Raw genomic sequence first — 16,774 nt, 5'->3', positions numbered from 1 at the left:
GCCTTCCGAGTGGGCCCGGGCCCTCCGGACCCAAGTTGCCTAAAAATTTTCGGGCCATCAAATAGGGCCTAAGGAACCATAGTCACCGCCCCGCCATGACCGTTCCTCATTGTTTTGCATTTTACGGCCAAAAAACTAGAATTCTACACGATTCCCATATTTTCATGTGTTATAGTCCACGCCTTCCGAGTGGGCCCGGTCCCCCAGACCCGGATCGGCTAAAAAAAATTTGGTCCATCAAATACGACCTAAGGAACCATACTCACCGCCCCGCTATGATCGTTCCTTATGTTTTGCATTTTATGGCCAAAAAACTAGAATTCCGTCTGATTCCCATATTTCCGTGTGCTATAGCCTAAGCCTTTCGAGTGGGCCCGGGCCCTCCGAACCCGGATCGCCTAAAAATTTTTCGGGCCATCAAATAGGACCTAAGGAACCATAGTCACCACCCCGCCATGACCGTTCCTCATTTTTTGCATTTTACGGCCTAAAAAATTTTGGGCCATCAAATAGGACCTAAGGAACCTTAGTCATCGCCCCGCCATGACAGTTCCTCATTTGTTTTTGCGTTTTACGGCCAAAAAACTAGAATTCCGCACGATTCCCATATTTTCGTGTGATATAGCCCACGCCTTCCGAGTGGGCCCAGTCCCCCAGACCTGGATTGCCTTAAAATATTTTCGGGCCATCAAATACGACCTAAGGAACCACACTCACCGTCCGCCATGATCGTTCCTCATGTTTTGCATTTTACGGCCAAAAAACTAGAATTCCATCCGATTCCCATATTTTCGTGTGCTATAGACCAAGCCTTCCGAGTGGACCCGGGCCCTCCGGACACGGATCACCTAAAACTTTTCCGGTCCATCTAATAGGACCTAAGGAACCATAATCACCGCCCCGCCATGACCGTTCCTCATTGTTTTACGTTTTACGGCCAAAAAACTAGAATTCCGCCAGATTCCCATATTTTCGTGTGCTATAGCCCATGCCTTCCGAGTGGGCCCGGGCCCTCCAGACTCGGATCGCCTAAAACTTTGTCGGGATGTCAAATAGGACCTAAGGAACCATAGTCACCGCCCCGCCATGATCGTTCCTTATTTATTTGCGTTTTACGGCTAATAAACTAGAATTCCGCCCGATTCCCATATTTTCGTGTGCTATAGCCCATGCTTTCCGAGTGGGGCTGGGCCCTTCGGACCCAGATCGCCTATAATTTTTCTGAGCCGTCAAATAGGACACTAAGGAACTGTAGTCACCGCCCCGCCATGACCGTTCCTCATTTTTTTGCGTTTTACGGCCAAAAAAGTAGAATTCCGCATGATTCCCATATTTTCGTGTGCACGCGGATCGCCTAAAAAATTTTTGGGCCATAGAATACGACCTAAGGAACCATTGCTACCACCCCACCATAACTGTTGCTCGTTCTATTGCGTTTTACGGCCAAAAAACTAGAATTTCGCTCGATTCCCATATTTTCATGTGCTATAGCCCACGCCTTCCGATTGGGCCTGACCCCCAAACCCGGATCGCCTAAAAATTTTGCGAGCCATCAAATACGACCTAAAGATCCATATTCACCGCCCCGCCATGACCGTTCCTCATTGTTTTTGCGTTTTACAGCCAAAACACTAGAATTCTGCCCGATTTCCATATTTTTCGTGTGCTATAGCCCACACCTTCCGCGTGGGCCCTGGCCCTCCCTACCCGGATCGCCTAAAAATTTTTCGGGCCATCAAATAGGACCTAAGGAACCATAGTCACCGCTAGGCCGTGACTGTTCCTCATTTTCTTGCATTTTATGGCCAAAAACTAGAATTCCGCCAGATTCCCATATTTTCGTATGCTATCACGCCTTCCGAGTGGGCCCGGCCCCTCCAGACCCGGATTGCCTAAATAATTTTCTGGCCATAGAATACGACCTAAGGAACCATTGTCACCGCCCCACCATGACCGTTCCTCTTTCTTTTGCGTTCTACGGCAAAAAAACTAGAATTCCACCCGATTTCAATATTTTCGTGTGCTATAGCCCACGCCTCCCAAATGGGCCCGGCCCACCACACCCGGATCGCCTAAAAAAAATTTAGGCCATCAAATACGACCTACTGAATGATATTCGCCGCCCTGCTATGACCGTTCCTTGTTGTTTTGTGTTTTATGGCCAAAACACTAGAATTCCGCCCGATTCCCAAATTTTCATGTGCTATAGCCCACGCCTTCCGAGTGGGCTCGGTCCCTCCGGACCCGGATTGCCTAAAAAAATTCGGACAATCAAATAGGACCTAAGGAACCATAGTCACCACCCCGCCATGACCGTTCCTCAATGTTTTGCGTTTTACGGCCAAAAAACTAGAATTCCGCTCGATTCCCATATTTTCGTGTGCTATAGCCCACGCCTTCCGAGTGAGCCGGGCCCTCCGGACCCGGATAGCCTAAAAGTTTTTAGGGCCATCAAATACAACCTAAGGAATCATAGTCACCATCCCACCATGACCGTTCCTCGTTCTTTTCCCTTTTACGGCCAAAAAACTAGAATTCCGCCCGATTCCCATATTTTCATGTGCTATAGCCCAAGCCTTCCGAGTGGGCCCGGGCCCTCCGGACCCGGATCGCCTAAAAGTTTTTCGAGCTATCAAATACGACCTAAAGAACCATATTCAACCCCCCGCCATGACCGTTCCTCATTTTTTTTTGCGTTTTACGGCCAAAATACTAGAATTCCTCCCGATTCCCATATTTTCGTGTGCTATAACCCACGCCTTCCGAGTGGGCCCGGGCCCTCCGGACCCGGATCGCCTAAAATTTTCCGGGCCATCAAGACCTAAGGAACCATAGTCACCACCCCGCCATGACCGTTCCTCATTCTTTTGCATTTTACGGCCAGGAAACTAGAATTCCGCACAATTCCCATATTTTCGTGTGCTATTGCCCACGCCTTCCGAGTGGGCCTGGGCCCTCCGGACCCGGATCGCCTAAAAATTTTTCCGGGCCATCAAATACGACCTAAATAACCATATTCACCGCCCCGCCATGGCCGTTCCTTGTTTTTATTGCGTTTTACGACCAAAACACTAGAATTCCGCTCGATTCCCATATTTTCGTGTGCTATAGCCCACGCCTTCCGAGTGGGCTCGGGCCCACCGGATCCAGATCACCTATAATTTTTTTGAGCCATCAAATACAACCTAAGGAATCATAGTCACCACCCCACCATGACCGTTTCTCATTCTTTTGCCTTTTACGGCCAAAAAACTAGAATTCCGCCCGATTCCCATATTTTCGTGTGCTATAGCCCAACCTTCCGAGTGGGCCCGGGCCGTTCGGACCCGGATCGCCTAAAGGTTTTCCGGGCTATCAAATACGACCTAAAGAACCATATTCAACCCCCCACCATGACCGTTCCTCATTTTTTGCATTTTACGGCCAAAACACTAGAATTCCTCCCGATTCCCATATTTTCGTGTGCATAACCCACTCCTTCCGAGTGGGCCCGGGCCCTCCGGACCCAGATAGCGTAAAAGTTTTCCGGGCCATCAAATAGGACCTAAGGAACCATAGTCACCACCATGCCATGACCGTTCCTCATTCTTTTGTATTTTACGGCCAGGAAACAAGAATTCCGCACGATTCCCATATTTTCGTGTGCTAGTGCCCACGCCTTCCGAGTGGGCCCGGGCCCTCCGGACCCGGATCATCTAAAAATTTTCCGGGCCATCAAATACGACCTAAATAACCATATTCACCGCCCCTCCATGACCGTTCCTTGTTTTTATTGCGTTTTACGACCAAAACACTAGAATTCCGCTCGATTCCCATATTTTCGTTTGCTATAGCCCACGCCTTCCGAGTGGGCTCGGGCCCACCGGATCCAGATCACCTATAATTTTTTTGAGCCATCAAATAGGACACTAAGGAACCATAGTCACCGCCCCGCCATGACCGTTCCTCATTTTTTTGCATTTTACGGCCAAAAAAGTAGAATTCCGTATGATTCCCATATTTTCGTGTGCTCCCGGATCGTCTAAAAAATTTTCGGGCCATGGAATACGACCTAAGGAACCATTCCTACCACCCCACCATAACTGTTGCTCGTTCTATTGCGTTTTATGGCCAAAAAACTAGAATTCCGCTCGATTCCCATATTTTCATGTGCTATAGCCCACGCCATCCGATTGGGCCTGACCCCCAAACCCGGATCGCCTAAAAATTTTGTGAGCCATCAAATACGACCTAAAGAACCATATTCACCGCCCCGCCATGACCGTTCCTCATTTTTTTGCATTTTACGGCCAAAACACTAGAATTCTGCCCGATTTCCATATTTTTCGTGTGCTATAGCCCACGCCTTCCGAGTGGGCCCGGGCCCTCCGGACCCGGATCGCCTAAAATTTTTCCAGGCCGTCAAATAGGACCTAAGGAACCATAGTCACCGCTCTGCCATGACTGTTCCTTATTTTCTTGCGTTTTACGGCCAAAAAACTAGCATTCTGCCAGATTCCCATATTTTCGTGTGCTATCACGCCTTCCGAGTGGGCCCGGCCCCTCCAGACCCGGATCGCCTAAAAATTTTTCTGGCCATAGAATATGACCTAAGGAACCATTGTCAACGCCCCGCCATGACTGTTCCTCTTTCTTTTGCGTTCTACGGCCAAAAAACTAGAATTCCGCCCGATTTCCATATTTTCGTGTGCTATAGCCCACGCCTCACAAATGGGCCCGGCCCACCACACCCGGATCGCCTAAAAAAATTTTAGGCCATCAAATACGACCTACAGAACGATATTTGCCGCCCCGCTATGACCGTTCCTTTTTGTTTTGTGTTTTACGGCCAAAACACTAGAATTCTGCCCGATTTCCATATTTTTCGTGTGCTATAGCCCACGCCTTCCGAGTGGGCCCGGGCCCTCCAGACCCGGATCGCCTAAAATTTTTCCAGGCCATCAAATAGGACCTAAGGAACCATAGTCACCGCTCTGCCATGACTGTTCCTTATTTTCTTGCGTTTTACGGCCAAAAAACTAGCATTCTGCCAGATTCCCATATTTTCGTGTGCTATCACGCCTTCCGAGTGGGCCCGGCCCCTCCAGACCCGGATCGCCTAAAAATTTTTCTGGCTATAGAATACGACCTAAGGAACCATTGTCAACGCCCCGCCATGACTGTTCCTCTTTCTTTTGCGTTCTACGGCCAAAAAACTAGAATTCCGCCCGATTTCCATATTTTCGTGTGCTATAGCCCACGCCTCCCAAATGGGCCCGGCCCACCACACCCGGATCGCCTAAAAAAATTTTAGGCCATCAAATACGACCTACAGAACGATATTTGCTGCCCCGCTATGACCGTTCCTTTTTGTTTTGTTTTTTACGGCCAAAACACTAGAATTCCGCCCGATTCCCAAATTTTCATGTGCTATAGCCCACGCCTTCCGAGTGGGCTCGGGCCCTCCGGACCCGGATTGCCTAAAAGAATTTGGACAATCAAATAGGGCCTAAGGAACCATAGTCACCGCCCCACCATGACCGTTCCTCAATTTTTTGCGTTTTACGGCCAAACAACTAGAATTCCGCTCGATTCCCATATTTTCGTGTGCTATAGCCCACGTCTTCCGAGGGGGCCGTGCCCTCTGGACCCGGATGGCCTAAAAGTTTTTCGGGCCATCAAATACAACCTAAGGAATCATAGTCACCATCCCACCATGACCGTTCCTCATTCTTTTGCCTTTTACGGCCAAAAAACTAGAATTCCGCCCGATTCCCATATTTTCCTGTGCTATAGCCCAAGCCTTCCGAGTGGGACCGGGCCCTTCGGACCCGGATCGCCTAAAAGTTTTCCGGGCTATCAAATATGACCTAAAGAACCATATTCAAATCCCCTCCATGACCGTTCCTCGTTCTTTTGCGTTTTACGGCCAAAAAACTAGAATTCTGCCCGATTCCTATATTTTCATGTGCTATAGCCCACGCCTTCCGAGTGGGCCCCGACCCCCAGACCCGGATCGCCTAAAAATTTTGCGGGCCATCAAATACGACCTAAAGAACCATATTCACCGGCCCTCCATGACCGTTCCTTGTTCTTTTGCATTTTACGGCCAAAACACTAGAATTCTGCCCGATTCCCATATTTTCGTGTGCTATAGCCCACGCCTTCTGAGTGGGCCCGGGCCCTCTGGACCCAAGTTGCCTAAAAATTTTCGGGCCATCAAATAGGGCCTAAGGAACCATAGTCACCGCCCCGCCATGATCGTTCCTCATTGTTTTGCATTTTACTGCCAAAAAACTAGAATTCTACACGATTCCCATATTTTCATGTGTTATAGTCCACGCCTTCCGAGTGGGCCCGGTCCCCCAGACCCGGATCGGCTAAAAAAAATTTGGTCCATCAAATACGACCTAAGGAACCATACTCACCGCCCCGCTATGATCGTTCCTTATGTTTTGCATTTTATGGCCAAAAAACTAGAATTCCGTCTGATTCCCATATTTCCGTGTGCTATAGCCTAAGCCTTTCGAGTGGGCCCGGGACCTCCGAACCCGGATCGCCTAAAAATTTTCCAGGCCATCAAATAGGACCTAAGGAACCATAGTCACCACCTCGCCATGACCGTTCCTCATTTTTTGCATTTTACGGCCAGGAAACTAGAATTCCGCACGATTCCCATATTTTCATGTGCTATTGCCCACGCCTTCCGAGTGGGCCCGGGCCCTCCGGACCCGGATCGTCTAAAAAAATTTTCAGGCCATCAAATACGACCTAAAGAACCATATTCACAGCCCCGCCATGACCGTTCCTTGTTTTTATTGCGTTTTACAACCAAAACACTAGAATTCCGCCCGATTCCCATATTTTCATTTGCTATAGCCCACGCCTTCCCAGTGCGTAGGGCCGCCCGGACCCGGATAGTTTAAAATTTTTTCGGGCCATTTAGTACGACCTAAGGAACTATAGTCACTGCCACGCCATGACTGTTCCTCATTTTTTTGCGTTTTACGGCCAAAAAACTAGAATTTCGCCAGATTCCCATATTTTCATGTGCTATAGCCCACGCATTCTGAGTGGGCCCGGGCCCTCCAAAACCGGATCGCCTAAAATTTTTACGGGTCATCAAATACGACCAAAGGAACCATAGTCACCGCCCCGCCATGACCGTTCCTCGCGGTTTTGCATTTTACGGCTAAAAAACTAAAATTCCTCCTGATTCTCATATTTGTCTGTGCTATAGCGCACGCCTTCTGAGTGTGTCCAGGCTCCCAGAATCCCAATCGCCTAAAAAAATTTCGGTCTATCAAATACGACCTAATAAACCATAGTCGCCGCCCGTCCATGACCGTTCCTCGTTTGATTGCATTTTACGGCCAAAAAACAAGAATTCCGCTTGATTCTCATATTTTCGTGTACTATAGCCCACGCCTTACGAGTGGGCAGGCCCCCTGGAACCGGATCGCCTAAAATTTTCCGAGCCATCAAATATGACCTAAAGAACCATAGTCATCGCCCTGTCATGACCGTTCCTCGTTTTTTGCATTTTACGGCCAAAAACTAAAATTCCACCCGATTCCCATATTTTCGTGTGCTACAACCCACGCCTTCCGAGTGGGCCGGACCCGGAGGCCTAAAAATTTTTCGGGACATCAAATAAGACCTAAGGAACCATAGACCCTGCCCCGCCATGACTGTTCCTCATTTTTTTGCGTTTTACGGCCAAAAAACTAGAATTCCGCCCGATTCCCATATTTGTGTGTGCTACACGCCTTCCGAGTGTGCCCGGGCCGGCCGGAACCGGATCGCCTAAAATTTTTCTGGACCATCAAATACGACCTAAGAAACCATAGTCACCACCCCGCCATGACCGTTCCTCATCTTTTTGCGTTTTACGGCCAAAAAATTAGAATTTCGTACGATTCCCATATTTTCGTGTGCTATAGCCCACGCCTTCCTATTGTGCCGGACCCCCCAGAGTCGAATCGCAAATTTTTTTTCGGGAAATCAAATACGATGTAAAGAACCAGAGTCACCCCCCCCCTGCCATGCCACAACCATTCCTCATTGTTTTGCTTTTTACGGCCAAATAACTAGAATTCCGCCCAATTCCCATATTTTCGTGTGCTATAGCCCACGCCTTCCTAGTGGGTAGGGCCGCCCGGACTCGGATTGTTTAAAAATTTTTCGGGCCATTGAATACGACCTAAGGAACCATAGTCACCGCCCCGCCATGACCGTTCCTCATTTTGTTGCATTTTACAGCCAAGAAACTAGAATTCTGCTTGATTCCCAAATTTTCATTTGCTATAGCCCACGTCTTCCGATTGGGCCGGGCCTCGGACTCGAAACGCATAAATTTTTTTCGAGCCATCAAATACGACGTAAAGAACCAGATTCATCGCCCCGCCATGATCGTTCCATATTGTTTTGCATTTTACGGCCAAATAACTAGAATTCCGTCCAATTCTCATATTTTCGTGTGCTATAGCCCACGCCTTCCCAGTGGGTAGGGCCGGCCGGACCCGGATAGTTTAAAATTTTTCCGGGCCATTTAATACGACCTAAAGAACTATAGTCACCACCCCACCATGACTGTTCCTCGTTTATTTGCATTTTACGGCCAAAAAACTAGAATTTCGCCAGATTCCCATATTTTCATGTGCTATAGCCCACGCATTCTGAGTGGGCCCGGGCCCTCCGAAACCGAATCGCCTAAATTTTTTACAGGTCATCAAATATGACCTAAGGAACCATAATCACTGCCCCTCCATGACCGTTCCTCGCTTTTTTGCGTTTTACGGCTAAAAACTAGAATTCCGCATGATTCCCATATTTGCGTGTGCTATAGCCCACTCCTTCCAAGTGTGTCCGGGCCCCCCGAACCCCGATCGCCTAATATTCTTCCGGTCTATCAAATACGACCTAAGAAACCAAAGTCACCGCCCCTCCATGATCGTTCCTCATATGTTTGCGTTTTACGGTCAAAAAATAAGAATTCCGCCTGATTCTCATATTTTCGTGTACTGTAGCCCACGCCTTACGAGTGGGCAGGCCCCTGGACCCGGATCGCCTAAAAATTTTTCGGGCCATCAAATACGACCTAAAGAACCATAGTCATCACTATGCCATGACCGTTCCTCGTTTTTTGCATTTTACAGCCAAAAATTAAAAATCCACCCGATTCCCATATTTTCGTGTGCTGTAACCCACGCCTTCCGAGTGGGCCGACCACCCCGGAACCGGAGTGCCTAAAATTTTTCCGGGCCATCAAATAGGACCTAAGGAACCATAGTCCCTGCCCCACCATGACTATTCCTCATTGTTTTGCATTTTACGGCCAAAAAACTAGAATTTTGCCCGATTCCCATATTTTCTTGTGCTACACGCCTTCTGAGTGTGCCCGGGCCGCCCGGAACCGGATCGCCTAAAAATTTTCTGGGCCATCAAATACGACCTAAGAAACCATAGTCACCGCCCCGCCATGACCGTTCCTCATTTTTTTGCGTTTTATAGCCAAATAATTAGAATTTCGCATGATTCCTATATTTTCGTATGCTATAACCCACGCCTTACGAGTGGGCAGGGCCCCCTGGACCCGGATCGCCTAAAATTTTTTCGGGCCATCAAATAGTACCTAAAGAACCATAGTCATCGCCTTATCACGATAGTTCCTCGTTTTTTGCATTTTACGGCAAAAAACTAAAATTCCTCCAAATTCCCATATTTTCGTGTGCTATATATCCCACGCCTTCCGACTGGGCCAGGCCCCCCGGACCTGGATCGCCTAAAAATTTTTCCGGCCATCAAATAGGAAAGAAGAACCATAGTCTATGCCCCGCCTTGATCGTTCCTTAGTTTTTTTGCGCTTTACGGTCAAAAAACTAGAATTCCGCCCGATTCTCATATTTTCGTATGCTACACGCCTTCCGAGTGTGCCCGGGCCGCCCGGAACTGGATCGCCTAAAATTTTTCTAGACCATCAAATACGACCTAAGAAACCATAGTCACCGCCCCGCCATGTCCGTTCCTCCTGTTTTTGCGTTTTACGGCAAAAAAACTAGAATTTCACCACATTCTCATATTTTCGTGTGCCCCACGCCTTCCCAACGGGTAGGGGCCCTCGGAGCCGGATCGCCTAAAATTTTTCTGGGCCATCAAATACGACCTAAGGAACCATAGTCACCACCCCGCCATGACCTTTCCTCATTGTTTTGCGTTTTACAGCCAAAAAACTATAATTCCGCCTGATTCCCATATTTTCGTGTGCTATAGCCTACGCCTTCCCAGTGGGCAGGGGCCCCCGTTCCCGGATCGCCTAAAATTTTTCCTGTCCATGAAATACGACCTAAGGAACCATAGTCACTGCCCCGCCATGACTGTTCCTCGTTTCTTTTGCATTTTACGGCCAAAAAACTAGAATTTTGCCAGATTCCCATATTTTCATGTGTTATAGCCCACGCATTCCGAGTGGGCCCGAGCCCTCCGAAACCGGATCGCCTAAAATTTTTACAAGTTATCAAATATGACCTAAGGAAGCATAGTCACCGCCCCGCCATGACCGTTCCTCGCGTTTTTGCGTTTTACGGCTAAAAAACTAGAATTCCGCCTGATTCTCATATTTACGTGTGCTATAGCCCACTCCTTCCGAGTGTGTTCGGGCCCCCCGGACCCCGATCGCCTAATATTTTTCCGGTCTATCAAATACGACCTAAGAAACCAAAGTCACTGCCCCTCCATGACCGTTCCTCGTTTGTCTGCATTTTACGGCCAAAAAATAAGAATTCCGCCTGATTCTCATATTTTCGTGTACTAGCCCACGCCTTACGAGTGGGCAGCCCCCCTGGACCTGGATTGCCTAAAAATTTTCTGGGCCATCAAATATGACCTAAAGAACCATAGTCATCGCTCTGCCATGACCGTTCCTCATTTTTTGTGTTTTACGGCCAAAAACTAGAAATCCACCCGATTCCTATATTTTTGTGTGCTACAACCCACGCCTTCCGAGTGGGCCGGCCCCTCCGGACCAGAAACTCCTAAAAATTTTCCGGGCCATCAAATAGGACCTAAGGAACTGCCATGACTGTTCCTCATTTTTCTGCGATTTTCGGTTAAAAAACTAGAATTCTGCCCGATTGCCATATTTTCATGTGTAACACGCCTTCCGAGTGTGCCCGGGCCGCCCGGAACCGGATCACCTAAAAATATTTTGGCCAATCAAATACGACCTAAGAAACCATAGTCACCGCCCTGCCATGACCGTTCCTCATTTTTTTGCGTTTTACAGCCAAAGAATTTGAATTTCGCACGATTCCCATATTTTCGTGTGCTATAACCCACGCCTTACGAGTGGGCAGGGCCCCGTGGACCGGGATCGCCTAAAATTTTTCTGGGCCATCAAATAGGACCTAAAGAACCATAGTCATCGCCCTGTCATGACCGTTCCTTGTTTTTTTTGCATTTTACGGCCAAAAAATAGAATTCCTCCCAATTCCCATATTTTCGTGTGCTATATAGCCCACGACTTTCGACTGGGCCGGGGCCCCCGGACCCGAATCACCTAAAACTTTTTCTGGCCATCAAATAGGAAAGTGGAACCATAGTCTATGCCCCGCCATGATCGTTCTTCATTTTTTGGCATTTTACGGCCAAAAAACTAGAATTCTCCCAAATTCCCATATTTTCGTGTGCTACACGCCTTCCAAGTGTGCCGGGCCGCCAAAAACTAGATCACCTAAAATTTTTCTGGGCCATCAAATACGACCTAAGAAACCATAGTCACCACCACGCCATGTCCGTTCCTCATGTTTTTGCGTTTTACGGCAAAAAAATTAGAATTTTGCCACATGCCCGTATTTTCGTGTGCTATAGCCCACGCCTTCCCAGCGGGTAGGGGACCCCGGAGCCGGATCGCCTAAAAATTTTCCTAACTATCAAATACAACCTAAGGAACCATAGTCACAGTCCCGCCATGACCTTTCCTCATTTTTTGCATTTTACAGCCAGAAAACTAGAATTCCGCCCGATTCCCATATTTTCGTGTGCAATAGCCCACGCCTTCCGAGTGGGCCGGGCACCCCGGACTCGGATCCCCTAAAATATTTCCAGACCATCAAATCCGACCTAAAGAACCATAATCACCACCCTGCCATGACTGTTCCTCGTTGTTTTGCATTTTACAGCCAAAAAACTAGAATTCTGCCCGATTCCCATATTTTGGTGTGCTATAGCCCACGCCTTCTGAGTGGGTCCGGACCCGAATAGCCTAAAATTTTTCTGGGCCATCAAATATGACCTAAGAAACAATAGTCACCGCCCCGCCATGATCGTTCCTTATTTTTTGCATTTTACGGCCAAAAAACGAGAATTCCGCCTGATTCCCATATTTTCGTGTGCTATAGCCTACACCTTCCCAGTAGGCAGGGCCCCCCGGACCATTATCGCCTAAAATTTTTTTGGTCCATCAAATACGACCTAAGGAACCATAGTCACCACCCCTCCATGATCGTTCCTCATTTGTTTGCGTTTTACAGCCAGAAACTAGAATTCCGCTTGATTCCATTATTTTCGTGTGCTATAGCCCACGCCTTCCCAGTGGGTAGGGCCGCCCGGACCCGGATAGTTTAAAATTTTTCCGATCCATTGAATACGACCTAAGGAACCATAGTCACCGCCCTGCCATGGCTGTTCCTCATTGTTTTGCGTTTTACAGCCAAAAAACTAGAATTCCGCCTGATTCCCATATTTTCGTGTGCTACACGCCTTCCGAGTGTACCCGGGCCGCCCGGAACCGGAATGCCTAAAATTTTTCTGGGCCATCAAATACGACCTAAGAAACCATAGTCACCGCCCCACTATGACCGTTCCTCGTTTCTTTGCGTTTTACGGTCAAAAAATTCAAATTTCACATGATTCCCATATTTTTGTGTGTTATAGCCCACGTCTTATGAGTGGGTAGGACCCCCTGGACCCGGATCGCCTAAAATGTTTTAGGGCCATAAAATACGACCTAAAGAACCATAGTCATCGCCCTGTCATGACCGTTCCTCATTTTTTGAGTTTTACGGCCAAAAAATTCGAATTTCACATGATTCCCATATTTTTGTGTGTTATAGCCCACATCTTTCGAGTGGGCAGGGCCCCAGGACCCGGATCGCCTAAAAATTTTCGGGCCATCAAATACGACCTAAAGAACCATAGTTGTCACCCTGTCATGAAAGTTCCTCGTTTTTTGAGTTGTACGGCAAAAAAACTAGATGTCCGCCCGGTTTCCATATTTTTGTGTGCTATAGCCCACGCCTTCTGAGTGGGCCGGCCCCTCGGACTCGGATCCCCTAAAATATTTTTGGGCCATCAAATACGACCTAAAGAACCATAGTCACCACCCTTCCATGACCGTTCCTCGTTGTTTTGCGTTTTATGGCTAAAAAACTAGAATTGTGCCCTATTCCCATATTTTCGTGTGCTATAGCCCATGCCTTCTGAGTGGGTCCGGGCCCCCTGGACCCGAATAGCCTAAAAAAATTTTGGGCCATCAAATACGACCTAAGAAACCATATTCACCGCCCCGCCATGACCGTTCCTCATTTTTTTGCGTTTTACAGCAAAAAAATGAGAATTCCGCCTGATTCCCATATTTTCGTATGCTATAGCCTACGCTATCCAAGTGAGCAGGCCCCCCCGGACCTTTATCGCCTAAAATTTTTCCGGTCCATCAAATACAAACTAAGGAACCATAGTCACCACCCCGCCATGACTGTTCCTCATTTATTTTGCGTTTTATGGCCAAAAAATAGAATTCCGCTCGATTCCCATATTTTCGTGTGCTACAGGCCTTCCGAGTGTGCCCGGGCCGCCCGGAACTGGAATGCCTAAAATTTTTTTGGGCCATCAAATACGACCTAAGAAACCATAGTCACCGCCCCGCCATGACCGTTCCTCATTTCTTTGCGTTTTACGATCAAAAAATTCGAATTTCGCACGATTCCAATATTTTTGTGTGCTATAGCCCACGCCTTACGAGTGGGCAGGGCCCCCTGGACCCGGATCGCCTAAAATGTTTTCGGGCCATCAAATAAGACCTAAAGAACCATAGACATCGCCCTGTCATGACCGTTCCTCATTTTTTGAGTTTTACAGCCAAAATATTTGAATTTCATACGATTCCCATATTTTCGTGTGCTATAGCCCACGGCTTCCTAGTGGGTCGGGCCGCCCGGACCCGGATAGTTTAAAATTTTTTCGGGCCATTGAATACGACCTAAGTAACCATAGTCACCGCCCCGCCATGACTGTTCCTCATTTTTTTGCATTTTACAGCCAAAAAACTAGAATTCCGCTTGATTCCCATATTTTCGTGTGCTATACGCCTTCCGAGTGTGCCCGGGCCGCCCGGAATTGGAACGCCTAAAAATTTTCTGGGCAATCAAATATGACCTAAGAAACCATAGTCACCGCCCCGCCATGACCGTTCCTTATTTCTTTGCGTTTTATGGCCAAACCATTCGAATTTCGCATGATTCCCATATTTTTGTGTGCTATAGCCCACGCCTTACGAGTGGGCAGGGCCCCCTGGACCCGGATCGCCTAAAAAAATTTTGGGCCATCAAATACGACCTAAAGAACCATAGTCATCGCCCTGTCATGATTGTTCCTCATTTTTTGAGTTTTTCGGCCAAAAAATTCGAATTTCGAACGATTCCCATATTTTCGTGTGTTATAGCCCACGCCTTTCGAGTGGCGCCCCAGGACCCGGATCGCCTAAAATTTTTCGGGATATCAAATACGACCTAAAGAACCATAGTCGTCGCCCTGTCATGACCGTTCCTCGTTTTGAGTTGTACGGCCAAAAAACTAGAATTCCGCACGATTCCCATATTTTCGTGTGTTATAGCCCACTCCTTCTGAGTGGGCCGGGCCCCCCGGACTCGGATCCCCTAAAATGTTTCCGAGCCATCAAATCCGACCTAAATAACCATAGTCACTACCCTGCCATGACCGTTCCTCGTTGTTTTGCATTTTCGGCCAAAAAACTAGAATTCTGCCTGATTCCCATATTTTCGTGTGCTGTAGCCCACGCCTTCTGAGTGGGTCCGGGCTATCAAATACGACCTAAGAAACCATATTCACTGCCCCTCCATGACCGTTCCTCATTTTCTTGCGTTATACAGCAAAAAAATGAGAATTCCGCCTGATTCCCATATTTTCGTGTGCTATAGCCTACGCCGTCCCAGTGGGAAGGGCCCCCCGGACCCTTATCGCCTAAAATTTTTCCGGTCCATCAAATACGACCTAAGGAACCATAGTCACCACCCCTCAATGATTGTTCCTCATTTGTTTGCGTTTTACGGCCAAAATACTAGAATTCCGCTCCATTCCCATATTTTCGTGTGCTATAGCCCACGCCTTCCCAGTGGGTCGGGCCACCCGGACCCGGATAGATTAAAATTTTTTCGGGCCATTGAATACGACCTAAGGAACCATAGTCACCACCACGCCATGACTGTTCCTCATTGTTTTGCGATTTACAGCCAAAAAATTAGAATTTCGCCTGATTCCCATATTTTCGTGTGCTACACGCCTTCCGAGTGTGCCCGGGCCTCCCGGAATCGGAACGCCTTAAATTTTTCTGGGCCATCAAATACGACCTAAGAAACCATAGTCACCGCCCCGCCATGACCTTTCCTCACTTCTTTGCGTTTTACGGCCAAAAAATTCAAATTTCGCACGATTCCCATATTTTCGTATGTTATAGCCCACGCCTTTCGAGTGGGCAGGGCCCCAGGACCCGGATCGCCTAAAATTTTTCGGGCCATCAAATATGACCTAAAGAACCATAGTCGTTGCCCTGTCATGACCGTTCCTCATTTTTTGAGTTGTACGGCCAAAAAACTAGAATTTCGCCCGATTCCCATATTTTCGTGTGCTATAGCCCACGCATTCCGAGTGGGCCGGGCCCCTCGGACTCGGATCGCCTAAATGTTTTTCGGGCCATCAAATTGGACCTAAGGAACCATAATCTATTCCCCGCCATGATCGTTCCTCATTATTTTGTGTTTTACGGCCAAAAAACTAGAATTCCGCCCGATTCCCATATTTTCGCGAGCTACACGGTTTTCGACTGTGCCCGGGCCGCTCGGAACTGGATCGCCTAAATTTTTTCTGGGCCATCAAATACGACCTAAGAAACCATAGTAACCTCCCCGCCATGTCCGTTCCTCATGTTTTTGCAATTTACGGCCAAAAAATTAGAATTTTGCCAGATTCCCATATTTTCGTGTGCTATAGCCCACGCCCTCCCAGTGGGCAGGGGCCCCCGGAGCCGGAATGCCTAAAATTTTTCCGGGCCATCAAATACAACCTAAGGAACCATAGTCACTGCCCCTCCATGACATTTCCTCATTTTTTGCATTTTACAGCCAAAAAATAGAATTCCGCCCGATTCCCATATTTTCGTGTGATATAGCCCATGCCTTCCGAGTTGGCCGGGCCCCCAGACTCGGATCCCCTAAAATGTTTCCGGGCCATCAAATCCGACCTGAAGAACCATAGTCACCGCCCTGCCATGACCGTTCCTCGTTGTTTTGCGTTTTACGGCCAAAAAACTAGAATTCCGCCCGAATCTCATATTTTCGTGTGCTCCATGCCTTCCAAGTGGTCCCGGGACCCCCGGACCTTGATCGCCTAAAAGTTTTCGGGCCGTCAAATATGACCTAAGGAACCATAGTTACCGCCCCTCCATGATCGTTCCTCATTGTTTGCGTTTTTCGTCCAAAAAACTAGATTTCCGCCCGATTCC

The sequence above is a fragment of the Nicotiana tabacum genome, chromosome 19 (genome assembly GCF_000715075.1).
Source record: "Nicotiana tabacum cultivar K326 chromosome 19, ASM71507v2, whole genome shotgun sequence".
Lineage (NCBI taxonomy): Eukaryota > Viridiplantae > Streptophyta > Magnoliopsida > Solanales > Solanaceae > Nicotiana > Nicotiana tabacum.
The sequence above is the reverse complement of the archived record's forward strand: the minus strand, read 5'-3'. Positions refer to the sequence as shown.